Source organism: Ranitomeya imitator, chromosome 7 (assembly GCF_032444005.1).
Source record: "Ranitomeya imitator isolate aRanImi1 chromosome 7, aRanImi1.pri, whole genome shotgun sequence".
Taxonomy (NCBI): Eukaryota; Metazoa; Chordata; class Amphibia; order Anura; family Dendrobatidae; genus Ranitomeya; species Ranitomeya imitator.
Window position 1 is genome coordinate 212,207,654 of NC_091288.1, and position 12,141 is coordinate 212,219,794.

Genomic DNA, 12,141 nt, shown 5'->3' on the forward strand with positions numbered 1-12,141 from the left:
TATACACACAGTGCCTGCAGTATATACAGTGCCTGCAGTATACACACAGTGCCTGCAGTATACACACAGTGCCTGCAGTATACACACAGTGCCTGCAGTATATACAGTGCCTGCAGTATACACACAGTGCCTGCAGTATATACAGTGCCTGCAGTATACACACAGTGCCTGCAGTATACACACAGTGCCTGCAGTATACACACAGTGCCTGCAGTATATACAGTGCCTGCAGTATACACACAGTGCCTGCAGTATACACACAGTGCCTGCAGTATACACACAGTGCCTGCAGTATACACACAGTGCCTGCAGTATACACACAGTGCCTGCAGTATATACAGTGCCTGCAGTATACACACAGTGCCTGCAGTATACACACAGTGCCTGCAGTATACACACAGTGCCTGCAGTATATACAGTGCCTGCAGTATACACACAGTGCCTGCAGTATATACAGTGCCTGCAGTATACACACAGTGCCTGCAGTATACACACAGTGCCTGCAGTATACACACAGTGCCTGCAGTATATACAGTGCCTGCAGTATACACACAGTGCCTGCAGTATACACACAGTGCCTGCAGTATATACAGTGCCTGCAGTATACACACAGTGCCTGCAGCATACACACAGTGCCTGCAGCATACACACAGTGCCTGCAGCATACACACAGTGCCTGCAGCATACACACAGTGCCTGCAGCATACACACAGTGCCTGCAGCATACACACAGTGCCTGCAGCATACACACAGTGCCTGCAGCATACACACAGTGCCTGCAGCATACACACAGTGCCTGCAGCATACACACAGTGCCTGCAGCATACACACAGTGCCTGCAGCATACACACAGTGCCTGCAGCATACACACAGTGCCTGCAGCATACACACAGTGCCTGCAGCATACACACAGTGCCTGCAGCATACACACAGTGCCTGCAGCATACACACAGTGCCTGCAGTATACACACAGTGCCTGCAGCATACACACAGTGCCTGCAGCATACACACAGTGCCTGCAGCATACACACAGTGCCTGCAGTATACACACAGTGCCTGCAGCATACACACAGTGCCTGCAGTATACACACAGTGCCTGCAGCATACACACAGTGCCTGCAGCATACACACAGTGCCTGCAGTATACACACAGTGCCTGCAGCATACACACAGTGCCTGCAGCATACACACAGTGCCTGCAGCATACACACAGTGCCTGCAGCATACACACAGTGCCTGCAGTATACACACAGTGCCTGCAGTATACACACAGTGCCTGCAGTATATACAGTGCCTGCAGTATACACACAGTGCCTGCAGTATACACACAGTGCCTGCAGCATACACACAGTGCCTGCAGCATACACACAGTGCCTGCAGTATACACACAGTGCCTGCAGACACGTGAGCGTAATTACAGTCGATGACTCGCACCGTGGGAAAGCGGAGCTGGCAGCCTCCCCATCCCTGCGGCCTTACCTGGAGGCTCGGGGAGGCGATGTGACTGCGCTATGACTGGGAACAGCCAACATTGCAACACTTAACTCTTTCACGTTCTTACTGTTTCCAACACCACTGCTTGCTGCCAGTGAATGCAGACTTAGGGTCCTGAATATGCAAAAATCTGAGATTTGGGGACCAGATTTGCTGTCCTGGAGACAAGAAAATCAGTCTGCCCTCCTTTATGTTCTATTGGTAAGTGCGGCTGTCACCCAGCTTTCCCAGAAGTAGACATCACTAAAGAGAAACACTGATGGTCAAAAGTATTTCAGGAGAATGTGCTTATGATATCTGCAAAATAAAGAAGTGGGCGGCTTTCTGCAGACTCGGGGTCATCATGGGGATTTCTACTAAAATACAGAAGAAAAGGAACAGAAAGTGCTGGATGCAACGTTTCTGGGTCTGGTTCTCAGTAATGTTGTTCCATTGAACTGAATGAGACACAACTGCAGCATAAGACATTTCAATCACAAATAGTAGTTAAAACCCCTCAAAATACCCCAAAATAAATACACCCTGCAGACCAGACATGCTAAACTAATACAGACCCCCTAAACTAATAGAGAATCCAGAGCAAACTCATTAGGCTAATAGGGAATTTATACCAGACCCCAAAAACTAAAGGAGAACCAAGACCAGACCCCAAAAACTAAAGGAGAACCAAGACCAGACCCCAAAACTAGTGGAGAACCAAGACCAGACCCCAAAACTAAGGAGAACCAAGACCAGACCCCAAAACTATTGGAGAACCAAAGTCCAGACCCCAAAACTAATGGAAAACCCAGAATAGACCCCATACACTAATGGAGAACCCAGACCAGACCCCAAAACTGATGGAGAACCTAGACCAGACCCCAAAACTAAGGAGAACCAAGACCAGACCCCAAAACTATTGGAGAACCAAAGTCCAGACCCCAAAACTAATGGAAAACCCAGAATAGACCCCATACACTAATGGAGAACCCAGATAAGACCCCCTAAACTAAGGGAGAACACAGATCAGACCCCCTAAACTAATGGAGAACCCAGAGCAGACACCATAAACTAAAGGAGAACCCAGACCAGACCCCCTAAACTAAAGGAGAACCCAGACCAGACCCCCAAACTAATGGAGAACCCAGACCAGACCCCAAAACTAATGGAGAACCCAGACCAGACCCCAAAACTAATGGAGAACCAAGACCAAACCCCAAAACCAATGGAGAACCCAGATCAGACCCCCTAAACTAATGGAGAACCCAGAATAGACCCCATACACTAATGGAGAACCCAATTAAGACCCCCTAAACTAAGGGAGAACACAGATCAGACCCCCTAAACTAATGGAGAACCCAGAGCAGACACCATAAACTAAAGGAGAACCCAGACCAGACCCCCTAAACTAATGGAGAACCCAGATCAGACCCAATAAACTAATGGAGAACTCAGATCAGACCCCCTAAACTAATGGAGAACCCAGACCAGACCCCGTAAACTGATAAAGAACCAAGACCAGACCCCAAAACCAATGGAGAACCCAGACCAGACCCCAAAACCAATGGAGAACCCAGACCAGACCCCATAAACTAATGGAGAACCCAGACTAGAACCCAGACTAGACCCCATAAACTAAAGGTGAACCTATACCAAACCACTAAACTAAAGGAGAACCCAGACCAGACCCCTAAACTAAAGGAGAACCCAGACCAGACCCCTAAACTAAAGGAGAACCCAGACCTCCTAAAATAATGTGGAATCCAGGACGGACGCCCACAACTAATTGAGAAACCAGGACAGACCCCAAAACTTAGGGAACCAAGAAGAGACCCCCAAAATAATAGGGAACCCTGACCCCTAAAAAATGGCCTCTATGTTTACAGACCCCAGACGAAGAATGAGCCCTTATCAGCCCATTACTCCTGCCTGCAGTTCACCAGGAGCGGAGGGACGGCGGACAGGTGGGAGTGCGGAGCTTCGGGGAGATTTCCACTTTTTTCACAAGGAAAGTCTGGGAGACTTGGTGGCGACGTCCGTCCGCAGGCAGAGACCCTAAATAAGCCACGGAATCTGTGAGCAGTCATGATGGGACTCACAGGCGCTGCTCGATGACAGCCTGAGTCCTAATACTTCTGAGGGTTTGTTACAATTGTATCTAATCTCAAACCTCTTCAGTGAAGCCAACACATCAGCAGCACAAACCTGCCTCCTGATCTGAGGCTTTGTTACAATGTATCAGCGCAGGTAAAATGTAACAGCAATCAAAGCTGATCAGGTCAGAGGAAGGTCTACACTGGATACAATGGTAACAAACCCTCAGCTGTGAGACGTATGAGGGCTGTACGGGATATTAAGCTCCTGGATCTATCACTGACAGCAGAGATAATAAAAGGGGAGTGAATGGAGCAATTAGCAAATGACGGGTAACGGGCTTCTTGCTGGGGTCTTGCAGGGTTTAAATGTCCAGTTCAGCACCATGGACAGGTAACACCAGGAGGACAGACAGCACCCAGGCCTCCAGATCTATCACTCCCCCATGTGGAGGGTCTGCAACATTACACCACCAACAAAGTAGATTATAATTATTAGTTCTTCCAATAATAATTTCCACAATTGGATGCATTAAAAAAAAAAAAATGTTCCTGTGCTGAGATAATCCTAGAAATGTCCCCAGCTGTGTGCTGTGTAATGGTCGTGTCTGACCGTACTGGAACATTTTTGTTTCAAACATATTCAATTGTGGAACTTATTATTACAAGATCTATTAAACAATATGTTAATTAAAATTAACTTTGTTCGCAGGAAAACCCCTTTTAATTATCCAGACTGAAGTGAATTAAATCAAAATAGATACACAAATTTCCACACTCCTCAACATCACTCCAGCAGTCAAGTAATAAAGTGATGACGTTTTTATAAATAAAATTTATTAGAAATAGTGATGAGCGAGTGTACTCGTTGCTCGTGTGGTCTCTGGGTATTTGTGACTGCTCGGAGACTTAGTTTTCATCGTGGCAGCTGAATGATTTACAGCTACTAGCCAGGCTGAGTACATGTGGGGGTTGCCTGGTTGCCAGGGAATCCCCACATGTAATCAAGCTTTCTAGTAGCTGTAAATCATTCAGCTGCAGCAATGAAAACTTAATCTCTGAACACTAAAAAATACTCGGAGATCACCCGAGCAATGAGTATACTCGCCCAGCGCTAATTACAAACTTTTACTTTTTATAATCAATCATGCCTAGGGATAGAGAAACAATGATATATTCACTTACTCCAGAAAGGAACATTACCCTGCTAAGAAATGTACGGTAAACCCAAACATATGCAGGAGAGGTGACCACAGAAACAACTATAATACTGCCCCCTATGTACAAGAATATAACTACTATAATACTGCTCCTATGTACAAAAATATAACTACTATAATACTGCCCCTATGTACAAGAATATAACTACTATAATACTGCCCATATGTACAAAAATATAACTACTATAATACTGCCCCTATGCACAAGAATATAACTACTATAATACTGCCCCTATGCACAAGAATATAACTACTATAATACTGCCCCTATGTACAAGAATATAACTACTATAATACTGCCCCTATGTACAAGAATATAACTACTATAATACTGCTCCTATGTACAAGAATATAACTACTATAATACTGCTCCTATGTACAAGAATATAACTACTATAATACTGCCCCTATGTACAAGACTATAACTACTATAATACTGCCCCTATATACAAGAATATAACTACTATAATACTGCCCCTATGTACAAGAATATAACTACTATAATACTGCCCCTATGTACAAGAATATAACTACTATAATACTGCCCATATGTACAAAAATATAACTACTATAATACTGCCCCTATGTACAAGAATATAACTACTATAATACTGCCCCTATGTACAAGAATATAACTACTATAATACTGCCCCTATGTACAAGAATATAACTACTATAATACTGCCCCTATGTACAAGAATATAACTACTATAATACTGCCCCTATGTACAAGAATATAACTACTATAATACTGCCCCTATGTACAAGGATATAACTACTATAATACTGCCCCTTATGTACACGAATATATCTACTATAATACTGCTCCCTATGTACAAGAATATAACTACTATAATACTGCCCCTATGTACAAGAATATAACTACTATAATACTGCCCCTATGTACAAGAATATAACTACTATAATACTGCCTCTATGTACAAGAATATAACTACTATAATACTGCCCCTATGTACAAGAATATAACTAATATAATACTGCCCCTATGTACAAGAATATAACTACTATAATACTGCCCCTATGTACAAGAATATAACTACTATAATACTGCCCCTATGTACAAGGATATAACTACTATAATACTGCCCCTTATGTACACGAATATATCTACTATAATACTGCTCCCTATGTACAAGAATATAACTACTATAATACTGCCCCTATGTACAAGAATATAACTACTACAATACTGCTCCTATATAAAAGAATATAAATACTAATATTCTTGTACATAGGAGCAGTATTATACTAGTTATATTCTTGTAAATAGGAGCAGTATTATAGTAGTTATATTCTTGTACATAGGAGGCAGTATTATAGTAGTTATATTCTTGTACATAGGGGCAGTATTATAGTAGTAATATTCTTGTACATAGAGGCAGTATTATAGTAGTTATATTCTTATACATAGGAACAGTATTATAGTAGTTATATTCTTGTACATAGGAGGCAGTATTATAGTAGTTATATTCTTGTACATAGGGGCAGTATTATAGTAGTTATATTCTTGTACATAGGGGCAGTATTATAGTAGTTATATTCTTGTACATAGGAACAGTATTATAGTAGTTATATTCTTGTACATAGGAGCAATATTATAGTAGTTATATTCCTATACATAGGGGCAGTATTATTCTGTAGTAGTTATATTCTTGTACACAGGGAGCAGTATTATGTTAGCTAGCAACATTCTTTACCCAATTCCATTGCTCTTATCCCATGGGTGTAGTAGTTGTGATTACCTCATAGTGACCCTGTTCTCTGCCATCCATCGTTCTTATGTTACACCACCTTCTTCCATCATCTTTATTTGTTCTTTCTTTTCATACATACGATACTTGAATCCCATTAATCACTGTCACTCTCACAACTTTACACAATCAAGGGAAATATTGAACCTGTCCTGAGCTCCTTTGTCTTCTTACTGACTCAAGGACTGATCTCAAGAGACTGAGACCCATATCTGTTCCTGTATCTCAGGTGGGAGATAGCGACCCTTTCCCAAATGGTAATGTCTTATCTAAATCATAGATGTCTCAGGTGAAAGAAAAATACAAAGTCTACAAGATAAAGAGAAAAAGGAAAAGTCTGACAATCAAGATGACTAATAATTACCCAGTAATCCAAGCTATGGTGAATTGTGAACCATTCTAGACTAATGTATAAGGGAATGTCATGATGGCAATAGTATAGTAGTTATATTCTTGTACATAGGAGCAGTATTATAGTAGTTATATTCTTGTACATAGGGGCAGTATTATAGTAGTTATATTCTTGTACATAGGAGCAGTATTATAGTAGTTATATTCTTGTACATAGGGGCAGAATTATAGTAGTTATATTCTTGTACATAGGAGCAGTATTATAGTAGTTATATTCTTGTACATAGGGGCAGTATTATAGTAGTTATATTCTTGTACATAGGGGCAGAATTATAGTAGTTATATTCTTGTACATAGGAGCAGTATTATAGTAGTTATATTCTTGTACATAGGGGCAGTATTATAGTAGTTATATTCTTGTACATAAGGGCAGTATTATAGTAGTTATATTCTTGTACATAGGAACAGTATTATAGTAGTTATATTCTTGTACATAGGGGCAGTATTATAGTAGTTATATTCTTCTACATAGGAGCAGTATTATAGTAGCTATATTCTTGTACATAGGGGCAGTATTATAGTAGTTATATTCTTGTACATAGGGGCAGTATTATAGTAGTTATATTCTTGTACATAGGGGCAGAATTATAGTAGTTATATTCTTGTACATAGGAGCAGTATTATAGTAGCTATATTCTTGTACATAGGGGCAGTATTATAGTAGTTATATTCTTGTACATAGGGGCAGTATTATAGTAGTTATATTCTTGTACATAGGGGCAGAATTATAGTAGTTATATTCTTGTACATAGGAGCAGTATTATAGTAGTTATATTCTTGTACATAGGGGCAGAATTATAGTAGTTATATTCTTGTACATAGGGGGCAGTATTATAGTAGTTATATTCTTGTACATAGGAGGAGTATTACAGCAGTTCTATTCCTGTACAAAGGGGCAGTATTATAGTAGTTATATTCTTGTACATAGGGGCAGTATTATAGTAGATATATTCTTGTACATAGGGGCAGTATTATAGTAGATATATTCTTGTACATAGGGGGCAGTATTATAGTAGTTATATTCTTGTACATAGGAGCAGTATTATAGTAGTTATATTCTTGTACAGAGGGGCAGTATTATAGTAGTTATATTCTTGTACATAGGGGCAGTATTATAGTAGTTATATTCTTGTACATAGGGGGCAGTATTATAGTAGTTATATTCTTGTACATAGGAGCAGTATTATAGTAGTTATATTCTTGTACAGAGGGGCAGTATTATAGTAGTTATATTCTTGTACATAGGGGCAGTATTATAGTAGTTATATTCTTGGACATAGGAGGAGTATTACAGCAATTATATTCTTGTACATAGGAGGAGTATTACAGCAGTTCTATTCCTGTACAAAGGGGCAGTATTATAGTAGTTATATTCCTGTACATAGGGGCAGTATTATAGTAGATATATTCTTGTACATAGGGGGCAGTATTATAGTAGTTATATTCTTGTACATAGGAGCAGTATTATAGTAGTTATATTCTTGTACAGAGGGGCAGTATTATAGTAGTTATATTCTTGTACATAGGGGCAGTATTATAGTAGTTATATTCTTGTACATAGGGGGCAGTGTTATAGTAGTTATATTCTTGTACTCTTGTACATAGGGGCAGTATTATAGTAGTTATATTCTTGTACATAGGAGCAGTATTATAGTAGTTATATTCTTGTACATAGGAGCAGTATTATAGTAGTTATATTCTTGTACATAGGAGCAGTATTATAGTAGTTATATTCTTGTACAGAGGGGCAGTATTATAGTAGTTATATTCTTGTACATAGGGGCAGTATTATAGTAGTTATATTCTTGTACATAGGGGGCAGTGTTATAGTATTTATATTCTTGTACTCTTGTACATAGGGGCAGTATTAAACTACACTGCTCAAAAAAATAAAGGGAACACAAATACATCATCCTAGATATCACTGAAGGAAATATTCCAGTTGCAATCTTTATTTATTACATAGTGGAATGTGTTGAGAACAATAAAACATAAAAAATTATCAATGTAAATCACAAATAATATCCAACGGAGATCTGGAGTTGGAATGATACTCAAAATCAAAGTGGAAAATCAAATTACAGGCTGATCCAACATTAGTGGAAATAACTTGGAGGCCACACACACTTCTGAGCATCATTTCCATGTTCCTGTATGACCTCCCTACAACACCTGGGCATGCTCCTGATGAGGCGGCGGATGTTTTCCTGAGGGATCTCCTCCCAGACCTGGACTAAAGCATCCGCCAACTCCTGGACAGTCTGTAGTGCAACGTGACGTTGGTGGATGGAGCGAGACATGATGTCCCAAATGTGTTCAGTCGGATTCAGGTCTGGGGAACGGGCGGGCCAGTCCATAGCTTCAATGCCTTCATCTTGCAGGAACTGAGGACACTGCAGCCACATGAGGTCTGACATTGTCCTGCATTAGGAGGAACCCAGGGCCAACCGCACCAGCATATGGTCTCACAAGGGTCTGAGGATATCATCTCGGTACCTAATGGCAGTCAGGCAACCTCTGGCGAGCACATGGAGGGCTGTACGGCCCTCCAAACAAATGCCACCCCACACCATTACTGACCCACTGCCAAACCGGTCATGCTGGAGGATGTTGCAGGCAGCAGATCGCTCTCCACGGCATCTCCATGTCTGTCACGTGCTCAGTGTGGACCCGCTTTCATCTGTGAAGAGCACAGGGCGCCAATGTCGAATCCCCCAATCCAGGTGTTATGTGGCAAATGCCAAGCGTCCTGCACGGTGTTTGTCTGTAAACTCAAACTCCACTTGTGGACGTCAGGCCCTCAGACCATCCTCATGGCATCTGTTTCTGACAGTGTGTGCAGACACATGCACATTTGTGGCCTGCTTGAGGTCATTTTGCAGGGCTCCATCAGTGCTCCACCTGTTTCTCCTTGCACAAAGGAGGAGGTAACGGTCCTGCTGCTGGGTTGTTGCCCTCCTACGGCCCCCTCCACGTCTCCTGGTAGCGCCTCCAGCCTCTGGACACCATGCTGTCAGACACAGCAAACCTTCTTGCCACAGCTCGCATTGATGTGCCATCCTGGATGAGCTGCACTACCTGAGCAACTTCTTTGGGTTGTAGACATCGCCTCATACTACTGTATAGTACTTCTAGGGGTGTGAGCAAAAATAAAATAGAAAAGTGACCAAAATAGCCCCAAAAAAATGAGAACAGAGAAATGGTCTGTGGTCACCCCCTGCAGAACCTCTCCTTTATATGAGTTTTCTTGCTAATCGCTCTCATTTCTACCTGTTGTCTGTTCCATTTGCACAACAGCAGGAGATATTGATTCACAATCAGCGTTGCTTCATAACTGGACAGGTTGAATTCACAGAAGTGTCAATGACTTGGAGTTACATTGTGTTGTTTAGGTGTTCCAACTATTTTTTTTGAGCAGTGTACTATAATACTGCTATTACCCCACTCCTGTTTTTTAGTGACCCTTGTGTTGGATCCATTAGAACAAAGTTCAAATTGGGATCCTTTTGGACTTACCGAAAATCCTCATCTGATGTCTCTGCTCGGATCATTCCTCTGTGGTATCAAACTATGATAATGTTGAAGATTGGAGGATTCTCTCGCCTCTGGCGACACGGCCTCACCCAGTAGGAGGATATTTTAGGGTGGAGCACCCCTTTATTTTTAGTCTTCAGTGACTTAGGTTTATCTCCTTGACTTTAGTGATGGGGCCGATATGTTCCTGGATCCCAGGGAAGGGAGCCGAGGTGATAGTTTATCTGTTATCTAAAAACAAACTGTATTATAGTTTGGTTAATGTCCGTGTAATGGCGGAGGCTGAGCCGCAGTCCTCGTGTGCCTAATGGACTGTGTAATTCATTAGAGCTCTCCTTAAGTGCAAACATATTGTACATATTGATTTTTGCCTTGTAAAATCATAAGGTGGAAGACGAGGAGCAGCGGGGGAGGGGATGGGGGTGTATTATTAACTAAGGTTTACTTTTTTTTATTATTTTTTTTAGGTTTCTGGGCAACCATGACAGTAGACGTAGGGCCTGGTCCGTCCCCCCCCAGTGCGATGGGCTGATAAGAGCGAGGACAGAGATGGCTCGGCAAATTCAGCAGAGCGGCAGATGCTCGGACATATGCTGCGATGTGTTATATTAGGGTTTTTTTTCTGTCTGGATCTGATGAAAGGGGAAGGAAAGACTCAATAAAAAAAGGAAAGAAAAACCCAGCATATTTCCTAGTTCTATTAGGTCATCATTGCAGCTTTTTGCTGGGCCGATACTGTCATTTGCAAAATTACACCCACTTTTGGTTGCATCTGAATATGCTCAGACCTTTAGTGAGGAAAATTGGGCCACGTGTGACAAGCGATCCCCACTGAACTCACAATATTTTTTATAAATGGGCCTTAATGGACCCATAAAACTTGTATAGGAAACACAACTATAAAACAAAGGCAAATTGGACATAATGTCACACAAAACCCAAAAATGGGCCAGACAAAATTGTTGGCACCCTCAACTTCTTTTAACCATCAGCAAGCGTCTTACACCTCTCAACTCGAATTTTGGACCATTCTCCTCTTGAAAACGGCTCCAGGTCTCTCATATGTGAAGACTCCATCTCCCAACAGCAATTTTAAGATCTCTTCACAGGTGATCAATGGGATTTAGATCCGGACTGCCACTTCAGAACTCTCCAGCGCTTTGTTTCCATCCATTTCTGGGGGCTTCTTGAAGTATGTTTGGGGTCATTGTACGGCTGGAAGACCCATGACCTAGGACGCAAACCGAGCTGACACTGACCACTACATTGCCACCCAAAATCCTTTAGTAATCTCCATATTTCATGACGTCTTGCACATACACAGTGTTCCAAATTATTATGCAAATTATATTTTTCTCAGAGTTTCCTAAATGGTCAGTGCAAATGACAGTCAGTCTAATAAAAGTTATCACCCGTTAGATTATACATCAAATTTTATTGAAGAAACCTCCCAATGATAACAGTATAATCTCCAAAATGAATAAAAACTCAATGCACTGATCCATATAATTAGGCACAGTAGAATTTCTATACATTTGATATAAAGAACTGAAAATGCTCATTTGTGGAATTTGCAGCATTAGGAGGTCACATTCACTGAACAATGAAGCTATTTACCTCCAAAACCTCCTAACAGGC